Consider the following 23,879-nt stretch of genomic DNA (forward strand, 5'->3'; position numbering starts at 1 on the left):
AGACCTCCCCTTTTTCTCCTTGTGATTTTTGCCATGTATCCTCTGCATCTTCTTCATCCAACTGCCTCTAATTGTCCCTTAAATATGGTATTTTCCGGCTTCTAGTCTTAACCATCCTCAATATTAATCCTTCCTCTGCCACCTCTCTTAAGTGTTCCTAATCCAAGTTACTCAACTGCCTGGTGTTTTCCCCAAATACTTTACCAGACAATCAAACAACATACTCCAATCTATGAAAGCTTTCCCTAAACCAAACTCATTCTTTTTCTTATTTGTCTTCATTCTGGTCCTTTTACCTGCATTCTTCACTAAATTGTCATATATCATCGTCTGCCTAAATATTCAGAGAAGCACTGTTAGAACCTCTGTCTCAGTCATTCCTCGTGTTTAATGCCACCGTGTCTTATTAATACTACCCACCTACATTTCCCTCTCCCTTCGCTATTAAGTCTCTGTCATAGATTAGAATCTACTCTCTGATGACACCATTGAGCTCCTCCACCCTCTGCCTCCCAGTCTCTGGATGACATTTGTCCCTCTAGCTGGGGGATTTTGTCCCTTTTCCAGTCCAGGTCTATTTCCTGAGGTTTTATGGAAGAACTGATAACCCTATCAGCCTCACTACCTAGCCCTCTCCTTCCCAGGGAGTATATGGTCCTCTAGGGGGCAGTGTTGTGAGAAGAGTTTCAAGCACAGCTTCATGCTCTATCAAAATGATTGCCTGCTCCTTTGCCACATTTAGCCCTGTCTCAGCCTACCCCTCAGCTTACACTTATGAGTTGTTTCTGCCACAGATCCTGGGGACTCTCTTGCATTCATACTCCCGGAGAGTCTATTCCTCCCCTCGTCTATGAGCCATCCCTTATCCCTCCCACCCCCTCACTGGGTCCATCAGCTGTATCTGTAATGAACTCTAATTGTGGATGAGTTTATGGGCTTTCTTATGGGACTCCCGAGACCCAGACAAATCAGGGAATGTGGCTGGACATCTGTTTGTGTCCCTTAGCACGCTATCACAGTTAAGGAGATAGCCTGCCCAGAGCAGTTGGAGGACTTCCAGCAGGGTGTTTCCTAATTCCACTTGCTGGCACACTGGGGAGATACCTCTAGTCCAGCCCAGACACACACTGTTACACACAATTTCCCTAAAGCTCCAGGATCACAAAAAGGAAGTTAATTGAGAAATCTGATTTCACAGGTCATCTTTTACTCATCTTTAGTGTGTGGTCCCAGCCTGCTTCTACATGTCAGAGATCTTTTTCCCGCCCTTCCTAACACACCACGATTCTGCAGTAGCTCCAAGCATATTAAATCTCATTAAAATTCAGGCCCAAGACTAAGAAAACCCCAGAGAGAAACATGAATTCGTTCTCTAATTGTTCTGAGGAATGCCTTTCCTAACTGAGGAACACCTGAAATGCCCACCCTCTTGACGGGATAAAGGGTCCATGTACACTAATCCAAAGGACAACAATATTAGAATCCAGAACAACATGAGAAAAGCCTAACATATGTCCAAGACATTAACACATGTGCAACGGAAACACAGTTTCCTTTCCAAAAGTGCCCAGTGGCTGTTGGATAAAGTCCAAACTCCTGAGCAAGGCAAAAAAGACCTTCCTCAACAGGCAATAACCAGATGTTCTAGTCTCAAATTCTGCCTCCCCACCTGACCTGCTCCAAGTTTCATTTGCCCAACACTTGGTCACGGCCATTCCCTGAGATGCCATGCTTCCTGATTTGCTGTTTATGTCTGTTCAACTTTCCATACTTGAGAAGGCCTGCCACGTTGTCCTTACGATGGGAGAATACATGTCATTTCTTCTCCCAACTTCTTTTTTTTTTTTATGTTTTATTTATTATTTATTTGTCAGAGAGAGAGAGAGACAGAGAGCTCACAAGCAGGCAGAGTGGCAGGCAGAGGCAGAGAGAGAAGCAGACTCCCTGCCAAGCAAGGATCCCGATGCAAGACTCGATCCCAGGACCCTGGGATCATGACCTGAGCCAAAGGTAGTGGCTTAACTGACTGAGCCACCCAGGAGTCCCTCCCAACTTCTTCCAGCAGAGTTTTCTTTGTTTTCTGGGCTTCCACAACCTCTTTAAGGAGTTTCAGATAGTCTTTATTAAATTATGTATTAATTTTTTGGATGCACTCTTAGATTCTTTATGGAGCTAATATCAATAAATGCTTTATGAATAAATGATTGAATCTTCCTGGGGTTTGCCCCACAAGATTCCAATAATACCCTTGATGTTGACTCTTGGGCTCAGAAAGTTACCAATTATTCTGCCCTGATGGTTTGAGGCTTGTTGAAGAGTCCAGCAAAAGTGTGCTTATCCTTGCCCACAGCAGACATCACAAATCAATTAGAACCTTCATTTCCCTGAACCAAGTGTTTTGGCTGTATTCTCTGTCTCACTGAGAGAGGGAGTAGGGCTAGAAGATTCTGATTAGGGATCAACACTGTGGCAGTAGAGGAAGGAAACAGGATCAGACAGAGGTAGAAATGGCATGTGTCACAGGCCTGACAAAGCTTCAAGGCTCCTGCAAGCTCTGGAGCACAGGCCCATCAGAGGTGTTTCACTATCGGCCAAAATGGCTGGACCTTCATATCCTTACCACAATTAACCTTGCCTTGGCCAGGGCATGACCTTGGTTGAAGTGATTCTCTGCACCTGAGGCAGACTTTGCAGCAGCTAGATGCTGGAAGCTGTCCGTTGATTGCTCTCCCAGCAGCTGGGGCATGAAGTTCTTTCCTTGAAGAGTGATCTGAATGGTGCGTCTCATGTCTACCACACCCAGCGGTGACTTTGGGTTTCTTTGCATGGTACTCTAAATAGATCAATTGGTGAGAGCTGGCAGGTAAGATGACATTAGTATGGCTAATACTCACCCTCAAAATTTTAGAGCCCAATCTCTGAGGTATTTTCCTGTTTGAACTTTCAAAAATGTATCCATTTTCCAGAGTTTCTGAACTAGGGACAAAATGACTGCATTTAAAATTCAAAAGTGCTGTTAACATTGAAACAACTACTATGCCAATAAAACAGCACTTTCAGCAGTTTTAAAATTTTTAATTAAGTCTTTTCCATCAGGCAGGAACTGAGACAGCTCTTTCTTTCCTCTCTATCCAGGAGATCTGGGGAGAAATTAACCTTCATTTTCTAATGTGCGTTCTACTGCCTGCCTGTTGGCTCCCTACCTTCCCCTCCTCACCTGATCTTGCCTTCTCTAGGCCTTATGGCCTCTTTCCCTCTCCCTTTTTCTCCCTCTGATTTCTTCCCTTTCTTTTCTTCTCTCTCCCTCTGAGGTTTTAGTCAAAATTAATCAAACTTGACCATTGTGGAGCTGAGGTCCTGATCCATATCTTTGTCCTAGAAAATATTCTGCAAAAATAGTCTGAGATTAAATTTTTATGAGGGAAATTTGGAGGAAAAGAAAACAGTGAAAAACCTGATTTTGTCTTTCATTTTATTTGGATTTTAGGCTAGAAAATACATTCCACACTCTGAAATACCACAAGTATGTCAAATAGCTGTAGGTACCAGGGGATATGTTATAACCTGTCCTTGACAAACGATAACCAGTTCCATTCTGGTCAGTGATGAGTTTCCATTAATGGGCTTCCTTATCCCTCTAAAGGGAGTTAGGGAGTTTGGTGAGTGCATTTATCTGGACAAGTGCAGATGTGTGTAACCTAATAGTGCTTTGCTGTATTGTCACAGTGAACTCCCAGTTTAAATGTCAGTATCTACTGAAATGGAGTTGAAAATATTTGTAGTGCTGAATCACACTTTAAAAATTCCTGGGTTTGTGGTTGCACTTAACTATGATTCATCAGTTACTAGGACATTTCTTCTTGCTCCATGATAGATTGGGGGGTGGGGAGGGGACAGAGTCCAGCCTTCTGTTTATTCTTATCTGTATGAAGTACTACATTGGAAAGTGTTTAGTTTTATTACATGATATTGCCTTTAAGAATTTTCTTATAGCATCAAGTAGTAATATTTGGGCATGAATAAAGTGCGTGTGCCCAGGTAAATGATTAAACATGCACATTTTCCCCAAGTACCTGACCTTCTAAGAGGTCAAGTCCCACAGAAAGCGTTTGGGTTTTGCTTATCAGAGATGAAAGATAAAATGAAAAAGGAAGAAAAAATGATAAGGGAATAAATACTTTTATGTAACAAATAACTTGGGGTACAAGGGTGGGAATAAAAGGGTCTGGCAGAGAGAGAAGAAGAGTACAACGGGCAGATGAAGTTTGAACAGCTACCATTAGAGGTGGAACTTTGGCAAAAGGGAGGGCTCTATAAAGGGTTTTTTGAAATATTTGTCATTATTTATAGATTTATAGATTATCCAGCTTGGGGTAGTAAAGAATATTTCAGGCAAGGCCATAAAAACTCAGTAGCTTAAAGTGGGGGTCAGCAGACCATTTTTGTCCCAGGAGCCAAATCCAGTCTGTGACTTTTTTTTTTAACAGCCGGTGAGTTAAGAATGGTTTTTATATATTTAAATAGTTGAGGAAAAAAATCAAAATAAAAATAATATCCTGTGCATGTGAAAATTTTATGAATTTCAAATTTTGGTGTCCATGAATAGTTTTATTAGAACACAGCCACACTCATTTATGAATTGTCTACGGTTGCTTTTGCACTACAGAACCAGATCACATGGCCCACAACACCTCAAATATTTATAATCTGGCCCTTTAAAGAAAAGGTTTGCCAACTACCTTAAAACAACCTCTGAAATTCTCAGTATAACCCTACCATAGAAAAATGATTCACTATTTATTACTATGGTCACTCATTATTATTTAAAACACATAAATAGTGTGTTATGAAAAATGCAAAATAACACAGTTCAGGGAATTCCTGAAAAGTTGCCTAACTTCTAGTTTTTCATTAATGAATCTCAAGGATGAATACTTATTAGAAATTTGGAAACATTAGCCAACAGCAAAAATAAGATACTTTTGATTGTAGGATGCATTTCAATTTCAGTGATGTTAAAATGTGAAAAAAATGTGGGTCTTAGAATCAAGGAAATGCAGTATTAAATAAAGACACTATATTAAAAGATAATCTCTCTCACTATCCTAGGTCTAAAATATTCAGTGAGCTTATGGTTTAAAATTTTCTAGGAAGTAGAGCACACTAATAATTGCCCAGAATGTTAATTAGTCATGTTTCTTTTTTCTTCAACTTCCTCTAGTCTTATCCTGATAGATTTTTCCATTTTGTTTTTTGTTGTGGTTTTTTTTTTCAGGTTTCGATTGTCTCTTCCACTTTAAGTAAATTGTAACCAAATTTTCTAATTTTCATAGTGTTCAATGTTATTGTTTTGAACTGTTTCATAAGTACATACTATCTTCATCAGAAAAATAAATTGACTGGATTTTTAATACAGATATTTTATTGCAGAATGTAAAGATATTCTGTAGAATGTAAATAATTTCTAAGAATACACTTTTTTCATTTTAATTTTTCCTCCCAACAGCAGATGGTATAAAATGAAGCATCCAAAATACTTTTTCTGTCTGCTTACTTTTTTAAATACAATGGTAACATTAGCGCTAAAAGAAGGGTAAGGGATAACAGGAATAGTGCTTAGTTTACATGATAACCATGAAATGTAGTTGCCCTTCCCTAAATGTCCTCAATAGTAATATTCTCAGAGAAGAGATTCTTTTCAAGTATTTTCTGAGGGTTGGGTGGTAGTGAGCTTTGGGATCACTCCAGGTTGTAATAGTATTTCAAAAGCTTATCGCTCATTCCTTTAGAGTTTTTGCTCATCCTGTTTTACTTTTTACTATAATCTCAACTTAACAAATTAGGGAAACATAAACTTACACAGCAGAAACAAAGTACAAATACACGTAACTAAATAGTATTTAAGACCTTCATGTCTCTAATACTTCAATTTCCATTAGGGAACCAAAATCCAAAAATGGTTTTGCTGACACAAGATTGTTGATTTTAGTAATTGCCAGTCCCAGAATTTTAATCCCAGTCCTATCCTTCGTTTTCCTTTGTAGTTATAGGACAAGTCACTTACGCTCACTTGTCCCTCCCTTAAGAAGGGAGAGAACTACATCTAAGGAGTTCTGTGAGATTTCCTGGTTAATATCTCAAAGTGCTTTGGCAATTAGAGGGATTGTCAAATTGACAATTACTATTAGGGAGAGCAGCATAGTTAAGGGGTCTAACTGGAAGATTGGCAGCCTGCAAAATTTTAGGTTGGTCGCAAGAGTTATTATTAGAGAATGGCTGCTTTCTGAAAATGTATATTTAAATATTAACAACATTTGAGGAGCAAATACTCCCAGAGATAAACATATGCTTTGAATTCACAATTACTTATGCATCTTCCCTCTGCCTCCTCCATGTCCGTGTTTTTAAAATTCTGGAGGTGAAGGACTGAGGTTCAGTCTCAAGGTCATTGAAGCGGCTGTGATTTTATTAGTATGCTCATTGAATGTGCTATAGAAATGTAATTTAAGGCATTAATATGTACACACTAAATAAAACCACACAGGCTGTGGGAAAGTTATTTATGATGCTGGAATTTTACCAGTTATGGAAATAAATAATATAATGTGTGTATCTCTGGAAACAATGTAAACTCAGCTTACTCAACAGAAGCAGTAAAAGAAATCCAACAATTCTGTAGTTCTATGAGGAGGGTAATTTCACTGAGGACAGCTTTCCATAATTTTACTCTTGTAGATAGCAAATAATTTTCCTTATTCTTTATTTTATTACTATTTTGAATTGCACTTCTTGTTGGAGTTTCACCTTTTACTAATAATTCTTCAGGAAATGTATTTCCACTGTTTCTCATATGGCAGTTACTGCTGGCAGTACCTAGTTGAAACCAACAGAATTACAACTCTCTTCAATATCCCTATATGACATGGGTAATATTTCAGTTTAATCCAGGGGCATGAATTGAGCCAGGAACAACCATTTCAATTTCTGCTGCAGTTTGTTTAGGCTTACCTTGGACTAGCTAACATACCCTCTCTCGGTGAACCATATTAAACTGCTTACAGAGACCTGCTCAGGAAGCAAAAGGCATGGCTTTACTATTCTCATGACATGCTTTTGCCTAATAATCATGAAAGCTATAAAAAGAAATCCACCATAAATGCCCCCCAAAATCTCCTTACTGCTGCCCAATAACCAAGTTCCAGTAAAAGAGTTAAACAGTTATTAAGATTACTTCACTTTTATATAACATGGCATCATTACTTAAAAACCGGTAGATCTTACCTGTGGTAATAGACCAGTCCTATTTCCCTATATCCTTGTTCATAACAATATGACCATGCTACATACTTACCAAGTAAAGACCGAATGTGCAATGATTCATCCATATTCTCCATAGTCCTGGAATTAAGGTCATGAGTTTACAAATGACTGGCAGGTTAAAGGAATTGTTTATAGCCACGGAAGAAAATAGGTTGAGTGCCCAATGCAAAGGTCTTAAATAAAAGGGGGACATGTACTTTACAAATCCTATTTATTTTCCCTTAAACTCTCTGAATGCACCTACTTGAAAACCCACCATTGGTAAGGATATTGTCAATGAACTGAAACAATAAATTTTGCTGCGACTAACACACAGTAGGAACACAGTAAATGTCGGTCAAGTGAATTAATGAAAGCGTATGGTTATGACCCTTTCCTTTCAGCTGGAGATAAATATGCACCACCACACACAAAAATGATGAAAGAATTTTATAAATTGTCCTGATTCTCAAGAAATTCAGCTTTCAAAGTGCTTTATGGTTAACAATCAGAATAGTTGTTATATGTATTGCTCAATAAACCCTGCTTGTCCTTGGCAGTGTGATGAGTAGAAAAAGCATAAGAGAATCCAAGGCTGGAATTCTAGTCCTGGCTTTTCCCCTAACTAGCTTTGGGTAAAGGACAAAAAGACTTCAAAAATCTGTGCACTGGATGTCCCTGTGCATAACAAGGAACTATGAATTATTTGATCTTATAACCTGTTCTAATTTCCGTGGATCCATGTTGGCAGCATGATCTACTAACTTGCGTAATATAGAAACATGTATTTTGATTATTTCTTGTTAATTCTTTCATATTAGCTTATACCTATTAATACTTCATCACCATTGACCAGATCTGAACCATGAACCAATTGCTGACTTATTGAGTAGATATCATGTAACAAAGTACCAGCCTGTTAGCTACTCCTTTTAATTCTTAAAACACCGATTCCTGGGTCTTCCTCTATTTTCATCATTTGTGTGCATGACATGCCACAGCTTGGTCAAAGGTACAATATGTGGAAAAAGAAAATTTGCTTTCTTTTTGTCCCTGACAACATAGCAGTGGAACAAACAAGAGGAAATCCTTGGTTATCACTCAGTAATGCGGTACAACATTGAAAGTTTTATATGTTTGTTATACTGAAATGCATGCTGGTTTTGAGGAAGTCAAACTCTTCTGAAATTATTGAGGTCGGCCCATCTTCACTGTTCTGAATTTCCTATTCCATGGCACAGATCAGTGTGTAGAAGCTTCATGATTCCCTGAAGGGTTTCTAGTACGTTGGCAGTCCCACTTCTTTATAGTTAAAACCTCTTGGGGAAAAACTACTGGATGTATCATCTGCTTAGTTCTGCTCTCTTCTCTTCTTCAACTTCTGCTCTCTGCTCCCAATTCTGTGTTAGCAGGAATATCTCTTAAACAGATGTCTTCTTCATTTTCTGTATAATAATAGCCAAAGACACTCCTTGGGTCTGTTGCACTTAACAGACTGACAGGTCTTTAAGCCTATATTAAATTTGTCCTGGGGTACCTGGGTGGCTCAGTGGGTTAAGCGTCTGCCTTCAGCTCAAGTCATGGTCTCAGGGTCCTGGGATCGAGCCCCACAGGGGGCTCTTTGCTCAGGGGGGAGCTTGCTTCTCCCTCTTCCTCTGCCTGCCTCTCTGCCTACTTGTGATTTCTTTCTACCAAATAAATAAATAAAATCTTTAAAAAAATAAAAATAAATATAAATATAAATTTGTCCTAAAACCTTTTGTGAGTCTATATAATCAGTTTTCAAGTCACTTCCCTAATTTTTATAAATGCAAACAAACAAATAAACAACAACAATAAAAACAAAAACAAATCCCCACATTACCTACGTAACATGAAAATTAAGTATGGTTTTGGATTTACAATGCTTTCATTGGGTTTTAATTTGGCAGGAGGATGCATAATAGATTAAAAGCAGATTTAGCTTTCTAATTATTTCATAGAGATTAGTATTTAAATAAATTCATATTTCCCATTAGTTATCAACTGAGGTTACTGTGACCTGGGAATTTAATTCAAATCAACAAATTTTATTGAGCTCTTGCTAAATGCAAAGTAGTGCCATAGGCACTCATGAAGAATTGACTAAAACTTTGTCTTCTCGATGCTTTTAGTGTGGTAAGAACGATACACTGAGTTTGTTTGCAAGTTGACTAGACTCAAGTAAGAGCCAGGAAAGGAGTAGAAATATTAAATTCAAAGGCATGACAGAACATCCAGTTAAGAGCTTCTAGAAAGTTGGCTTTTGAGGTGGGCTTTGAGAAATGGAAAGGATTTTAATAAATGAAGATGAATCATCATTTAAAATCATCTAAAAGGAAGAAATACACCAAACAAATGCACTCAGGCTGAAATATGTGAGACATGTTTGGAGAACAAGTTGCCAGTCTGGTTGGACTATATATCAGGTTTGTCTAGGCAAGTAATGACAACTGAAACCAAAAGCTGCATTGGACCAGATTATCTTTTCCAATGTTCTAAATGTTACTGTGTGATGTGGTATCATTTTGTTGTATATTGACCCAGGCTTATACATAAAAATTTCATCAAATCCATAGAAACAAGGACCAGCATTAGATATAATTTTTATAATTTCCTGGATAATGCTCCTTCTTATGTAGTTAATTCTATAAAAATAAATGTATTGATCATTAAGAATAGAAATTTTGCACAATCCATAATAGGGAACTCATCAGAAATGAGGAATGAGGTTTCAGGACCTTAAAGTCTTATTAAACAAAGTTAAAAATAACATAGCAGATTCTAGATTAAATTAACCATGAAGGATTGAATCTGCAGATTCTCTCCACATCATCACATAATCATCCTAGCATGATCATAAAGAAAAAAATGTATAAAATCAAGTCAAAGTGAAAGTGAATAAGAGAGAAGACAACAACCAGTAAGAAATGCCAGCAATGTTTCACAAGACGAGAAGCAGCTGTGTGGCTAGTCACTGAATGTGATTTGAGTTTGTTGAGGTTTCTTCAGTGACTGATAGGGGAAAGAAATAAAGGAGGGGGAAGAGGAAATCAAAAGAAGCAAACTGATTCATGCCCACTAGCATCATAAGGCTAATGAATTAGAGATGTTAGGTATCTCTACAGCTGGGAAAGTAAGGATTAAGGCAAATAGAAGGACCCCAGATTGCTTCCCTTAGCCAGATGAGTGTCTCTCCCCAGCAGAATAGTTACTGAGATTCATTCTATCTATCTATCTATCTATCTATCTATCTATCATCTATCTATCTATCTATCTATCTATCTATCTATCTATCTATCTATCAAGGGCTGAATTGTATCCCCTCAAAATCCACGTGTTTAATCCAGTATGACTTGTATCTTTATAAGAGAAGGATATTAAGACATAGACACACACAGAGAGAAAAGGACCATCTGAGGACATAGCAAGACAGAGGCCATCTGCAAGCCAAGAAGAGAAGCCTCAGAAGAAATTGAGCGTGCAACACCTTGACTTTGGACTTCTGGCCTCCAGAACTGTGAGAAAATTAATTTCTGCTATTAAGCCACTCAGTCTGTGGTGTTTGGTATGGCAGTTCTAGAAAAATAATACCGTATCTATCTATCATCTATCTATCTATCTATCTATCTATCTATCTATCTAACTAGTTCATGATAATTCCTAAGAAGGAATATAAAACAAGGCAATTGAAAATAACTGCTTTGCCACAGAAGTGGGTGTGAGAAAAGAATCTTTTTATTTAGTATGATCAGGGAATAACCTCTCCTAGGAAGTAACATTTAAGGTAAGATCTGAAAGGTGAACAGAAGCCACTCATGCAAATATTTGAAGGAGCATTTTTCAGGCAAAAGGAAGTTAAAACACAAAGTTCCTTGGGTATAAAGGAGCAGGACTGGTTGGGGACTAAACAGCTTGGCTAGAGTACAGTAACCAAGAAGGGTAGTAGAATGAGGTAGGTTTGGGGATGTAAGCAAGGGTTACAATATAATCTTATACTTATGATATATTTTTCACTTTTGCCTAAAGTATAGCGGGTCTACATAATGGTCTGTAAACTATGAAAAATATGAAATTTTGTTACTTTTCTAAATCTGCTTAAATTCATCTCCCAGTCATCCTACCAGACTGACTGGAATTTCACCTCATTTGTTATTGCTCCTTCCCCACACCCACTCAAAGTGTTATGTAAAGGCTCTAGCAGCTTGGGCAACACTGATGCCTCAGGAAGTCTCCTTCAGTAAGTGGCCATTAGTCAGCAGGAATTAATGCTGAAATACACATTATCTCAGTTCTCAAGGTTTCTTGGGATTTGAAGGCTCAAGGTCTTTCTTGCCCAGCCTAAAGTGTGTGAAACTTTAATGAAGCTGGAGGATCTTGGCCTTAGGTCTAGGCTCCAGCAGTGGCCACTTTTTCATCCCTTCTGAGTCTATGCCCCTTTTGACATCACTGTCATGAGCACTGAGCAAGACCCTGCTACCAACAGGACCCAGAAAATCTATCCTCTCACCATACTGAGATAGGAAAATAGCTCTTCTCCTTGCCCACACCCTCTTTCTTCCAAACTTTCTTGGAGCATCCCTTTTTCTCTCCTTCCTTATGTAATCTTTTCAAGAGTGTAAGCTTTCACAAAGTAGAGAAAGAGCTAGTACCTTGCAGCAACTTCTAATCTGCATCCTGCAAATGCTCCTGAAGATTGATATATAAAGACCCTGGCTATCCAGCAATATTTATAGTAGCTAAGACATGGAAGCAACCAAGTGTCCATCAATGAATGAGAATAAAGTAGTTGTGATATATATATATATATATATATATATATATATATATATATATATCTCAATGGAATATTATTCAATGGAATATTGAATGGAATATTATTCAGCCATAATGGAATATTATTGCAATGGAATGGAATATTATTCCATTGGAATGATGCAATGGAATGTTATTCAGCCATAAAATATGAGGGAAATGCACCATTTGTGGTAACATGGATGGACCTTGAGGGTGTTATGCTAAGTGAAATAAGCCAGAGAAAGACAAATACTGTATGATCTCACTTACAGTGGAATCTAAAAAATAAAACAGAAAAAAACCCCAAACTCATAGAAAAAGAGATCAGATTGTGGTTACCAGAGATGGAGGGGAGGATGGGGCAATTGGAAGAAGGTGGTCAAAAGGTACAAGCTTTCAGTTATAAGATAAATAAGTACTAAAGAGGCAATGTATAGTATGACAGCTACAGTTAACCACTGGGGTATGGTACCTAGAGAAGGTGTTCAGAGAGTAAACCCTAAGAGTTCTCATGGCAAGGAGAAAATAACTTGTTTTTTTTAATTCCCCTTTTTCTTTTTATCATATCTATATCCGATGATGGTTGTTAACCAAACTTATTGTGGTAATCAGGTCACACTATATGTAAGTCAAACCTTTATGCTATATGCCTGAAATTCAGACAAAAATATAAATTTTTATATGTCAATGATATCTCAATAAAGTTGGGAAAAAAGAAAAGAGTGGAAAATAACAAAAACAATAACAAAAAGTCTGGCTATCCATTTGAAATGAGGAAAGAAGCTGTTGAAGAACAACCCCAAATCACAAATTAACATCTCAACTATTTTGTCTCACTGGCTTGAGTGAACTTTTGTTCCTTGCAAACAATAACAACATTTAACTAATGAAAACATCAGGCATTCTCCTGAGAGCTTATAGTGTTTATAAAATTTACTACTTTGGCTTAGAATCGCTAATCCCCTTTTTTTTGCCATTCCCTGGACTCCGACATATGCTGACTTTCTGGGTAACAGATCCTTTGGCCTGTCTAGAAGTTTTAGTACAGTACTCAGCTGATGTAGTTACCCATCTCGTCTCTTGGGAACTGGTGGCTATTGGCGCTAACTAAATCAAACCCTCCTAACTTTTCTTCCTACAGAATTTAGACTTTGGCTAAGTATCTTTTCAAAAAATAGGAACACATGAGCCATACAAAATCAAGAACTTCAAACCACTGAAGAGTTAACAAGACAAAACACCGTAAGAGAAGAGCTATTCTAATTTGGAAAATTCTCCCCAATGAAATAGGTTGCATTCTTCTCTCGGTAATCTGAAATCTGTCTTCGTGCAGAGTTTACAGAAGTCATACTCTCCAGACAGTCCTTGAAGTGGGGAAAGCTTTTATTTTAAGGCTAAAAAAGATGGATTTTCTAAATTGTCATAGGTTGCGGTTTAGCAATTGCATTCTGCAGGGTCCCTACGCAGCTTTTTCTTCTAATTATGCTGCTGACAGTTTCCCAATTGGATTAAAATCCACACTCAGAGTTCTCTTATCTATAACCTTTCATCCTCATGACTCCCTGCTCCACAGAAGCTTCTCCTAATGCCTAGTTCTAAGTCTGGGGACTTCTTAGACAGGTACTTGCTCAATAGAAGAAAAAGGCGATTGTAGTCTTTCTCTGATCTTTAACGTCTAATTTCTACATACATATTAAACACAGAAAAATGAAAAAGTAATCTATTTTATAATACAAATGTTATCGGGTCCTTCATCCAGCTTTTAGAAAGTGATAAACCTTTGATGATTCTATGTAGGGCAACTTACTTTAAAAAGAAAAAGTAGGCTTTGCTATATAGCAATGCCTTGTTCGAATGGTGTAAAACAAGGCCAGAGTAGCCCATAGTAGATTAAGTACTCACATAACTGAGGCTTACTTCTTTTTTTTTTTTTTTAAACTTTATTTATTTGACAGACAGAAATCACAAGTAGGCAGAGAAGCAGGCAGAGAGAGAGAGAGGAGGAAGCAGGCTCCCTGCTGAGCAGAGAGCCCGATGCGGGGCTCGATCCCAGGACGCTGGGATCATGACCTGAGCCGAAGGCAGAGGCTTTAACCCACTGAGCCACCCAGGTGCCCCAGAGGCTTACTTCTTAATAAGTAAAATTTTTAACCTTTTCGTTTGGTTTGGTTTGGTTTGGTTTGGTTCAAAATCTTTTAGAAAGTATAGGCCTCCTTAATCAGAAGATGTTAAAAACAATTCAATGTTCTTTTATTCAGGATAATCATTCACAACATCCAGACCCTGGGGGGAATATAGTCTTGCTCATTTTGACTCTCCATCTTCCTTCAAATCCAGGCTTACTTATCAGGATATGTTTTGTATTGTTTCCATTCTCCTCATCCCACTACATGAGCTACAATAGTCCAAGTTTTGATGAGAGTAGGGAGACCAGATACACAAGTCTATTAAGAACTCTCCAGGGGCACCTGGGTGGCTCAGTCGGTTAAAGCCTCTGCCTTCATCTTATGTCATGATCTCAGGGTTCTGGGATCGAGCCCCGCATCAGGCTCTCTGCTTGTCAGGGAGGCTGCTTCCCCCTCTCTCTATGCCTGCCTTTCTGCCTACTTGTGATCTCTCTCTGTCAAATAAATAAATAAACTCTTAGAAAAAAAAAAAAAAGAACTCTCCAATAAATGTAACCAGGGATCAAGAATAAAGTTTCTTGACTTTTCAGGAGTTATTTAAGAGTTGGTCTTCCTTTAATCAGGCATGGCCATTGTTCTGAAGAGCTACATTCATCAAAGTCAGTTATGGTAGGCTTTTCTAGTACCTAATATGATTAAATAAACTGAGTGCTTTTAAAGTAAATTGAGATCCCTGGATATAGGATGACAAGTTGGAATCTGGAAGGTTCCCCTTGGGGGAAAGAGATGAGACACATTAAGAAAATCCTCATTTCCTGCATTTATCTAAAGAATAAATTATTTTCTCTCAGAAAAAAAAAATGGAGGGAAAGAAAGAGATTCCAAGGAGGTATGTTGTGTAGGAAGAGAGAAGCATTAGAGAGAATGCAGGCCCTAGGCAGAGGCTGATATTACTTCCCTAATCTCTCCCAGGCTTACGTGAACTTTAAAAGATTGGGATAAGGAAGAGAGAGAGGGGAAAGAGAACTACAAGACTCCTGGATCGCAGGGAAGGGAAAGAAATGGATCTGTTGACTCCCCAACTAAGTACTAACCATGTATCAGGTAACGTGCCACAGGTAGCAGTCATTGGACTATTACCACCTGCACCATTCTTTGCCTTCCTCCCATTCTCTCTCTCTCGGGGGAGATGTGTCCAGCAGGCTGCTGTATTTCTCAGTCTAGCTCCCATGTCTGGTGGCTTCTGGAAGAGTTCAGCTGATGGGAGGCAGGGGGTGGAGATTGGAGGGAGAGACATTTCTCCTTCTGTTTCTGAGAGCATCACTGTCAAGTGTGTCCTCCATGGAGACATACTGGCTGTAGTCCAGCTTGCTATAAGCAACATAATCCCTGCGCTCCCTGTTCCCTCCTTCTATCCTCTCGGCATAGCAGTAGAACTTGTTTCCAGCTGCTACAAATCACCAAGTTGCTTAACCATTCCCTGTTTGTCTTTTTAGCTATTCCATTACATTTGTACCACATTCTCTGTATTCCGTTTCCTATATAATACACGCAGAGAGTTTATATAGCACACGGCAGTTTTGCTTTTCCAGTTAAACCTTAATAGTACAAAAGGCATTTTACATCTCACTTAATCTTTACAAGTTCCCTGCAAGGTTGTAATCATTACTTCTATTTTACAGATGAGAAGAGGCACAAGTCAGCAAATTTAAGGTCTTTGCTCAAAGTCACAGCACTAGGAAGTGGTAGAGCCATGATTCAAATCAGGTTCCAAAGTCACCCTTAAATTGCTTTGCTTTCCAAGAGAAATGGCAACAATGGTGGTGGGGGGTTGGGGAGATGTTAGTTCCCAAAGCAGCCATTTAACCTGTAGCAGAACTGTGGGGGGCCAGAGCAGCTTCACTATCTGGAGTTATACCCACGTTGAGCACCATCTAAAAAGGCAGGTGTCCTCGCTCCAGAGCAAAGTGCCCAAAGAAACAATGCTGTCTCCACCCTACACCACAGAATAATCCTGTTCTGTTCCAGACAGCAGAATCAGAACTGGTGGACAAGAGACATACATGTCTGAACTTAATTCTTCTGACAACCTGCTTTCCACTTTTGCCATTTAAAAAATGTTACCTTAGTTATCCCATCTCTAGCTTGTAGACATATTTCTGAATGGGATGTTACATTATTGTAATGGTAATCATTAATCCCAGGTATCCACTCTTTCTATTATTTATGTTACCTGGAAAATGTTACATCAAAGATAGTCCCGTTTAGTTACTGAACTCTGAAAGCTGATTTTTAAATAAAATGATAAATTAAAAGAAAAAGGGAGTTGAAAGATCCTTGATGGGGTATCTTGGTAATACCCCCTTATACTACTGGAGATAGTTTAAGAACTTTGTATTCCTGTACAGCATGTATAAGAGGAGTTTTGTTCATTACGAAGCCACTGCTCATCACAATTCAGACTGATGGGTTTTCATTCTGTTATTCATAATGGCCTTTGTAAATGTCAGTGAACTTTGTCTAATAAATGTGCCATGTAGATGGTTACCATAATCTTAATTATAAGGATATATGTATATGACACCCAACACCAAAATTCTTCATGAGTATACAGACCAGAAGGGACACTCATTCTTTAAAAACAAATAAAACACAAGCACATATCCTTGGTCCAGTTTTCTACCCAATGCAGCAGGAAAGAACAAGTGAAAAATACAAGAAACACCATTTTACAGATTTCAAATTCCTCTGGGGATTGTGTGTGTGTGTGTGTGTGTGTGTGTGTGTGTGTGTGTGCGCGTGTGCATGTGTTTCCCCACACTTTCCTCATTTCTCTGGGAAAAAAAAAATAAAAATAAAAAGCCTCTGTTGCTCTGTCAGTCCCTTCTTTTATGTGCTACAGAACACCTGGTGGCCAATTGCTAGGTGGAGGATAATTAGCCCCTCAATTATCACCAGTTTATTCTCACCTGTTCCACTAGCATTTCCCTAGAACTTGAAGCTTGTCTAATTAGTCTTTTCTGACCCATTCCCCACCATCAGACTCAAGAAATAGCCCTTTTACTAAGTAATTAACCCATGGTAGGCCAATCCTTCCGCTTTTGTTTCAACTCCTGTTGGAATCATTAGAATCAAATGAACAAAGAAACATCATGGGACGGGGTAATAAAAAACTTAAAAGTTCTGTCTTTTTTCTCCCTTTGCCAGCTTCCAAATCCAAATTATAGAAATCTTAAGCACAGTGACATTTAGTCAGACACATATGTGCTTGCTGTTGAATGTCTTGAAAGAGCAAAATAGCACTGCCAGAATTATCAAGTTCAGTTCTCTGAAATGCCGTAGGGAATATGGTGTTTATTTTATACCTAAAAGGTGAAAGAGATCAAAAATAATCCAAATTCTAAAATGCAGGCTAAAATCTCAACTTGTAAGATCTTTTCAGGATGCTGTAATTGAGTCTAACAATTTCCTCTATGCATTGTTTTTGATCACCTATGAATACTTTTTCCAAACTATTTATACACATGCACAGAAATTCTTATTTTGTTTTATCATGCAAGTCAATAGCGAAGTCCAGCAAAGATTTCTATAAGCTTAAGGGACATCTCATGTTAACCCATTCATTCAACAAGTATTATTGAGTGCCTACTTCACAGCAGTAAGTCTCAGGGAAACAAAAATAATGGGAAGGTCTTTAGATTCTTGATCTTGAAAATCTAATGTGTCTTTAAATATCATCTACTTTTTTAAAAAAATGAGACTATTGAAACCATACACATACATTTAAAAATTGACAGACAACATTCCTATTCATTCTGCCATTTTCTATTCCTTCTTCCCAATGGTATCTCAAGGTCCTTTGAGGAACTACTTCTCTTCTACCACACAGACTGGTTTAGGGCTGCATGCATGATGAAAAGTGAATCAATGAGAGCCAGATGTTTGCTGCACTGTCAGAGGTCTCTTTTGCTCCCTGAAAATCAAAGGATGTGAGTTGATGTTGCCATCTTGTAACCATTTGAGAATCAAGCTAAAGCAAAAACAAAGAACAAAGCTATAAAATAAAGGAACCCCTGGTAACATCATTCAAACCCTGTTTAAGCAATTTCCCAAGCTAGGCCTTACCCTGTTTGTTATTGTTGTTGTTGTTTTTATATGAGCCAGTAAGCATTCTCTCCACCTAAACTACTGAGCTTTGGACATAGGTCAGTTGTATCCAAAAGTATTCTAATTGATACAGACGTCTCCCTAATATCATAAATAATAGCTTAAGGTTTAAGATAGTTGTATTTTCTTTGAAACAATTAAAGAACCTACATCTTATCTATTTTGAACTTCTATCATTCAGATAAGAGTATATTTTGGGGGGCTCCTGGGTGGCTCAGTTGGTTGGACTACTGCCTTTGGCTCGGGTTATGATCCTGGAGTCCTGGGATCGAGTCCCACAATGGGGTCCTGCTCCACAGAAGTCTACTTCTCCCTCTGACCTTCTCCCCTCTCATGCTCTCTCTCTCTCTCAAATAAATAAATAAAATCTTATGAAAAAAAGAATGTATTTTTCTGTCCATAATTCTGTTTTATACTTGCTTTCCACCTGTAAACATTCTGGTTGCTTTCTGGACTGTAAATTTGCTTGTCAGAATCATGTCATCCTATAAAGCGTGCTGCCAAGAAGTTGCACCCTTTATTCTTAATACCACAACACACGACCTGTGGTTTTTAACACAGAGGCTATGATCCTGTCAAGTCACATAATTTTAGATTTACCCCTCTGTCTCCCATTCATTCCACAGATACTCACTGGATACAACCTGTGCAATGGTTTTGGTAACCCAAAGATAAATACGAAGGATTAGTGTTTTTCAAGGATCTTCCAGGCTCTGTAGGAGAGGATGAAGTGATACACAGGGATGACAGTACTGTGTGACAAGTGCTCTGTAGATTTCAGTCTCTCAGGTGCTGAAACCAACAAGGCGCCATTGTTTCCATCACTTCTCACATCCAACATACCAGGAAGTTGGCACTGCCCCCCAAATCTCTCCCAGATCTCACAATTTCTCATAGCGTTGTTCTTAAAACCCTAGTCCAAGCCACCATTTCTCTCACTTGTACTACTGCAACAGGCTCCAAACTAGTCTCCCTGCCTCAACACTTATAACCTCACAATTCTCCCATCTCTTCTCCATACACAGCCAAAATGATGATCTCAGAGCACAAATCAGATTAATCCACTCTGCTGCTTAAAACACTCCAGTGTCTTTTCATTGCCTTAAAAAAAAGGGGGGCAGTGGCTTTTCTTCTTCTTTAAAAAAAAAAAAAAGACTATTTATCTGAGAGAAAGAGAGAGCGCGTGAGCTGGGGGAGTGGGAGAGGGAGAGGAAGAGAGAGAATCCTCAAGCAGACTCTGCACTGAGCACAGAGACTGACACGTGGTTGGATCCCAGGACCCTGAGATCATGACCTGAGCCAAAATCAAGAGTCAGCTACTTAACTGACTAAGCCACTGAGTGCCCTACCCATCTTTTATTTTCACAGCACTCTTCACTATTTCATATCAGATCGTTTATTTATTTGCTTGTACAACAATCATTGGCCTTTCTCCACCCTCCACTAAAATGTAACTTCCAAGAAGTCAGAGACTGTGTTTTATTGATCATTTTCTCTTCAGTGCCAAAGATGCCTGGTGCACATTGGGCATTCAGTATCAATTTCCTGAGTGAATACAAGATGACAAATGAGATGTATCTAGCTTCAGATTGGAAAATAGAGAAACAGGGAAGGAAGTTAAGGATGATAAAATTTTTGGATAAATGGGGGAACTACTAAATGAATAAAATGTAGACTATATGAGTTAATGGGAAATTTGAAGGAAGTACAGTAGCTTGAGGAATTAGTTCAAATGTGTTTTTTGTGATATTCTATAAAATGACTACCAGACCACAGAGAAAAGCAATGACAAATAGGAAAAAATTAAATTGCAGGACCATTCTAAGTTGCTATCCCTATGGTTGTTGTGAGGTTTGTGCATACTTAACATTGTTATTAGTGAACTGGGGAGAAAATGTGTATCATAGTCCTAAATTGAATTATATTACAAATATCAGTAAGGACCCAATTCTCAAGTAATACCACTTACCTCAAAAATCTAAACTGACTAAATCTTGAGGATTTGACCTGAACTCTTTTAAAAATATAGATATTTGCAGAAAATTCAATTGAATCTAATCATTCATTACAAAGGAGAAGGCTGAAAATCTAAAGGGACCCCTGGTAGATAACTGGTTTGGAAAGTAGATACCACTTGAGAATTCAAAAGAATTTTGTTTTTCTTGTTGTTTATTTGTTTGTGTTAAGTTTTCTGAATAGATGTGACTTCTTTCGTGTGTCTACTATGTGCAAGGAACCCTCTATGTATAGTTCGTTTCTCTTTATTTTTTTTAATTTTATTTATTTATTTTGGCAGACAGAGATCACAACAGAGACAGAGACAGGCAGAGAGGCAGGCAGAGAGAGAGGGAAGCAGACTCCCCGCTGAGCAGAGAGCCTGATGCGGGGCTTGATCCCAGGACCCTAAGATCGTGACCTGAGCCAAAGGCAGAAGTTTTAACCCACTGAGCCACCCAGGTGCCCCTAGTTCATTTCTCTTTAAATTAACCTCTAATGAGTCTGTCATCTCCATTTTCCAAGTAAGAAAATTGATGGAAGTGAAATACAAATTTTGATATACCTCTTCCCAAAGTCTTTTTTCATCATCAACATTTCCCGGTTGTAAGCTCTAAGATACAAAGTATTGCATGGGTCTAATCAGAAAATACCGTTCTACTTTGCTTAAGACTCGGCAACACATCCAGGGAAAGCTAGTAGGAAATAAACAAAAGAGAGAAAACCTTAAAAAGGATTCCTTGATGAAAAATGAAGGCAAAAAATATATATAAATAACATATTTATGTAGGCCATAGCTAAGAAAGCAGTAGTATGAAATTTTTTTTAAATGTTGACCAAGAAGAAAATATTTATAAACTGAAATTAAATAAAGTTTAACTTATACCAACAGCAAAAAAAAAACACTACCTGCCAATAAACTTGTAAAAAATGCCTTCCATAAACTGTGGCATTTAGAAACAGACAGATGAACAACTGAAGGAAGGAAGGAAGAAAGGACAAAAGGAAGGAAGGAAGGAAAGAGTGAATAGATTAAGATATCTTAGCTATACTGTTGAAAACAATCTTGAGCTGGCAAAATAGGGGTCCCAAGGAAAAACTCAGAGATGAATTTAGGACCATCATTTTTTTTTTCTTTCTGTACCAAGAATTCTGTGCTTCTCAAGTAATTCTGTGTTACCTTTCAACAACATAAATGAGGTTTTAATTGGTTCTCTTCCTTGAACTAGAAGATAGGCTCGGAGTGGGAACCTCTTCACCAGTATTTTATGTGAACTGAGGCATTATGTCTCTAGTATTTTCAGCCTTCACATTTTTAATTTTTGTCAGGCAGTACTGTAACAAGATCCCTTAAGTCAATGTGCTACCAGAGGGGGGAAAAACGAAATAAAGAAAGCATCCATATAAAATAAACAAGTTAGAAAGGCTCATTTTTCATTTGTTAACTAGCCTCCACATGGCTGTTGGCTGTGACAACAAATGATTTAATGAGTCCAATTTAAAATAGTCTTGTCTGTATAAGATAGATGTCTTGGAAAATACTTCTTAAAATCGCACAGCTACAGCAAAGGCTGCTTCAGTATACCCTGAGAAAAATTTGCACTGCAGACCCACATTTTTCTCTAAATTTCTCGATAGGCCAGATACCAAGCCAGTAACAGCGAGAAGCGGCATTATTCCCATTGTACCTGTGAACGTTTCCTAATAGTAACTGTTAACAAGATATTTCAGAAGTACTGGCTTAAAAAACCGTAAAAATTTATCGGCTGTGTGGGAAAGTGATTAGTGAACAAGAGCCTTTCTGAACTACGTGTTTGTCTTCTCTTCAGTCACTTAAATGGCCCATTAGAGTGATGCTTTGTCAGAAAAGGACAGGGGTAGGGAAAGTGATGTGTATACCGCACAATGACAGGGGAAGGGGGCTCCTCTCCGGGGTGGGCACTCTCTAGGTGGCTGCATTTGATTTCAGAAACCTTGCCCATGTATTAGGTTGAAGAGATGAAACCTTCCCAAATCCATTCCCCAAGTTCGCAAATACACATCTTCTTCCTCATGTACGTTTCTTAGATTTTAAGAGCAGAGGAGGTAAGAAGTGTTCTATCTGAATTCACATGATGCTTCCCTTCATGTAAAGAGCAATTGCATCTTTTTGATCATCCTCTGACAACAGATAAAACACATTATATAGCTTCTGAGAGGGTCAGGTAGATCCAATTTTGTTGAATGACCTGCCTCGGCTCCAAACTAAGTACCTTGTTTTGTTCTTGGAACATGAATAAGCCTAAATTTGATTAGTCTGAATGTGTATCTTTACTTTTTTGAATGTCTAGATGAGGTGATTATCCAGAATTAACCTTCAGAAATGAGATTGCCTGAAGTCACCTCCGTGATAATATTCCAATTTGCTAAAAATGTTTTAAGATTTCAGGAACAAGAGGCTTGAGCACCAGTGCTAAAGGATGTATACGCTAAATAAAAGGCTGGGAGCCCAGAGAGCAGATGTGCTTCAAAGGCAGACTCGGGATAAAATTATTCAAGAAGTCAAAGAAATGAGAAAAAGCAATGTCAAAATATTTTCACATTAAAAAAGTAATTAACATATACTGCATAAATTAAAGAAATGTAGACAAACAGACCTAGCCATAATACAAATACCTTTCCTAGCCAAGTTTTAGTTTCGATAAATATAGTTTATGCAAGTAGGAAAATTTACACCACTTTTCAAAGCCACGCATGTGTCTTCTCTGACTTTTGTAGCAATCTCAAGGAAATCAGCAGAGGAGAGTGTGGGTGGAACAAATGCTACCAAGAAGATGGAGTAAATTGCCAACGGTCTAGTCTGTACGGGCATTCACCTCACCACACTGAGCTTTTGTTGTGGTCCAAGACTCAGGCCAGCCCTAGAGCAAGCTATTCTTTGTATGGAGCTAGTAGAAAACAAATTTTAAAATGTCAAATGCTGCATGCTATTTTCACACTCCACACTTGTCTCTTCAGTCTTGGATGATTTAAAAAAAAAAAAAAGGAATTGAATTTACTGAAAAAAAAAATGTTTTTGTTGGGCTAGCTGTAACACTCTCCTCCATCTAATGATATATATACGTGATGCACAATCCCCGAAACTTTTTTGGTCATGTTTGAAATGGAAATACAATCGGGGTTTAACCTTGAATTATTTGCTTTTGTTTATTGTAATACAAATATGTCATTAATAACTGATATTTTCTACATTTTAGTCTGACATCTTTGGTAGTTCCAAATGATATTATTTTGATCCTTACTTTGTTTCTTTAGCATGCAACCTCTCTTTTAATCTCATTCTACTGTTCTGTCTTCTTCTCTTTGATTTCTTGTTTTATTTAATTATATTCTTAAGTTATTTTGTAGCATAAATCTCTTGTGAGGAATTGCTTTCTGTTCTTTGGGTTTTTGTTTCTTCAAAGTTGGGTTTAGTCTTTTGCATTGTAAATTATCTTT

The sequence above is a fragment of the Meles meles genome, chromosome 1 (assembly GCF_922984935.1).
Source record: "Meles meles chromosome 1, mMelMel3.1 paternal haplotype, whole genome shotgun sequence".
Classification (NCBI taxonomy): Eukaryota; Metazoa; Chordata; class Mammalia; order Carnivora; family Mustelidae; genus Meles; species Meles meles.